The sequence below is a fragment of the Panthera onca genome, assembly GCF_046562875.1.
Source record: "Panthera onca isolate mPanOnc1 chromosome E1 unlocalized genomic scaffold, mPanOnc1 haplotype 2 h2.Chr16_ul_15, whole genome shotgun sequence".
Taxonomy (NCBI): Eukaryota; Metazoa; Chordata; class Mammalia; order Carnivora; family Felidae; genus Panthera; species Panthera onca.
Window position 1 is genome coordinate 254,065 of NW_027675814.1, and position 3,490 is coordinate 257,554.

Here is a 3,490-nt window from a genome sequence, read left to right on the forward strand (position 1 = left end):
GACTGATTGAATCCTAAGAGGTTTCAGAGAAAACAAGGTATAATTTTCAAATTTTGCCAATTATTATGTGGTTCTTTTATTCATTTAAATTCAGTTCCTAAAAGTATTTTCTTTATCCCATTATTAAATGGGTTTAAGCATTGTTTCATTAATCATATTGACTGGAGCCGCTGTACAGCACAACTTATGGGTGCTTGTAAACAGCACCCTTCAGCGTTAGGCAGTGCCTGGCCTGTATGACTATGGGACAGACCTGATCCTGAGTGTCTTTGATATGTAAGGGGTCATGTAATGTGTCAGATAATCGAGTAAATATAAAATATTCATAGGAAGCTTTCAGTCTAGTTGGTGAGGCAAGCTGTAAACAACAAAAGGGTATATAACAATATAAGAGATAAAAGTTTAGTGAATTTACAATGGTATATGGCAGTACTTGAGTAATAGCCAGGGACATAGTGATGTGATGTGTTGTGATTTATAATAAGAAATATATATTTGCCCTTCAACCCCATTCCTGGCACGGAGCTCCTAAAACACTGGCAAATCCCTAAGTGATGAGAACTCTAGGGGCATCTGTTGTTCTAATAGGTGATTCTGGGAAGGCTTCTGGTTTCTAGGTGGGGACTTGTCACCATAAGGATAAGCCATGATTGGAACTTTGGAATTTTCAGCTCTATCCCCCACCCGCATTCTTCAGAAAACGGAGAGGGTCTGGAAATGGAGTGAATCATTGATTATGCCTATGTGAGGAGGTCTCCATAAAATCCTAATAGTATGGGGTTTGGGGAGTTTCCACGTTGGTGAACACATCTACATACCAGAAAGATAACTGACCCAACTCCACAGGGACAGAGCTGCCGTGCTTGGGATGCTCCCAGACCTCCCAGACCCTATGTATCTCTTCATCTGGCTGTTCATTTGTATATTTTATCATATCCTTTAATAAACTGATGAATGTTAAGTATTTCCCTGAGTTCTGTGAACTATTTTAGGAAATAATTGAGTCCAAGGGAGAGAAAGTCATGGGAACCTCCAATTTGTAGCCAAGTTGGACAGAAGTTGTAGGTAACCTGGGGACCTACTACTTGTGATTGGCATCTGCAGTGGAGGGGGAGCAGTCTCATGGGACTGAACCCTTAACCTGTGAGACCTGATGCCATCTCCAGGTAGATAGTGTCAGAATTGCGTTAAATTGTATGACACTCAGTTGGTGTTGCAGAGAATTGCTTGGTGGGAGAAAACCCCCCACATATCTAGTGTCAGAGTGCTGTAAGCGTGGCCGTAGAGTGAGAGTAAAGAAGAAACACAGGAGGAGGACTGAGTTTTTTCCTCCACAAGTGATGATAGTGAGTTGTATGAGAGTTCAGAGGTGAGCTATTTCATTCATTCAATGAAAGTTTATTAAGCACTGTTGCTTGCTAGACACTAAGTATATAAAGATAAAAGAGCTTACAGTCTGTCAAGATGACAAACAACGCGAATTCCAATTGTTAAATACCACGGCAGAGGTAAACAGAGTGTTATGGGAACGTATACAATAGGTACCTAACCCACACAGGGTTGGATAAGGTAGTCAGAGAGGCTGTTTGGAGGAGATGCTGTTGGAGTTGAGTTTTGAAATATGAGTAGGAACTAGCCAAGAATTGCAGGTGCAGGGAAAGGGGCTGAAAGGAGTTAGGAAGGAATGTTCAGTATGTACAAAGTACAGAAGAACAAAGCTCATGGAGAAGCCAAGGAACTCTAAGTAGTCCAGTAGGACTTACAGCATTGGATCTCAGACTGATTTACATCAGAACTACCTAGGAATTTGTTAAAAACCCAGAATATCTGAATCATGGCCAAGGTGTATGTGTGCGTGCGTGCGTGCGTGCGTGCGTGTGTGTGTGTGTGTGTGTTTAACAAGCTTTACAGTTCAGGTTGATGTTTGACTATCAACTTGATGGTGCATAGTGGTGGAAGGAGTGGGAAAAGAAAGAAATGAAGTGGCCATATAGTCAAGAGCAGATCCAGAAGGGCTTTGTTTTTATCTTTGTTGTTCTCTGAGCAACAGAGTTTGAATTTTATCTTGAAGACTCTAGGGAGTCATTGAAGAAGTCAAATTTGAAAAGTGACATGACTAATTTTGCACTTTGTAATGGGCATTATGATAGCAGTGTTAAGAAAGAGCAGAGGGGGGCAAGATTGGAAGCAAGGACACATTTTAGAAGGCATGCAAGAATTCGGGTTAAAAGTAATGAGTGTTGATGTAAGGCATTGGCTCCAGGGATGGGAAGAAGTGAACAGATATGAGTTCTAGGAGGCAGAAATTCTTCATTGTTTGGTTAAGTTAGGGAAGGAAAAGAGAGAGGAATTGAGAATGATTAACAGACTTCTGGTTTGGGAGACATTTCATGGTGATGTCTTTTTTTTTTTTTTTTTTTTAAGTGTATTGATTTATTTTTGAGAGAAAGAGTGTGAGCTGGCTAGGGGCAGAAAGAGAAGGAAAGAGAGAATCCCAAGCAGGCTCCATCCTCTCAGCGCAGAGCTGATGTGGGGCTCAAACTTACGAACCACTAGATCATGACCTGAGCCAAGATCAAGAGTCGGTCACTTAACCGAGTCATCCAGGCACCCAAGTGATGCATTTTAATAAGCTGGGGAATATAGGAGGAGGCTTTAGTGCAAAGATGAATTCAGCTTAGGATATATTGTGTTTGATGAAGGGCATGATGGAGGGAAGAGATTGAAATGAGAATAGATAAATCTAAATTCCTTCACAAAATGCACAAGGCCTTTTTAAATCTAGTTCCCGTTACTGGACCTGTTAAGATTAACCTTTGCCCACAAACTTTCTGACACATTTTTGTAAGGTTTCAAGACACTTACTAGACACAAATAGAATAATTTAAACTAAATCCAAAATTAAAAAACTACTTATAGTTTCCAGAACGCATCATACTCACTTATATACATTTTCCGTATGAGTCTTTCTGTCAACCTTCAAATATGCCGCCAAGTCAGTAAAAATGTAACCTCCTTGAAGCTTTTCTTAATTCATTCAGTTAGATGTGGAAGCCTTTTACATTTCAATAACATGCCATGTTTAGCATCATTGAGACAATTTTGCTTTATAACTGTTTGAGAAAAGTGATATTATTTTGGAGAAATTTCCATGAGAATTATGAGGAGAGGATACATTTTGAGCATTTGGTTACTGATGAAAAATGAATACTTAAACTGTAAGCAAATTAAAAGTATTCTGTGGGGAGAACAGGTTAAATATTTACAGCCATAATACAATGTGAGGTAGGTAGAAAGATCAAATGAGAAACATATGTTTTTGTTTGGGTTTCCACTTCTTACTTTGACCTACATCACAGTATCTCATTTATTTTGCAGGTTCTTCCAGCTAACGGGAAAAATATAAGTACTTGCATATTTCTGAATATACAATATGTACATATTGCTTTAAAAAATTTAACAGGAGGGGGGCGCCTGGGTGGCGCAGTTG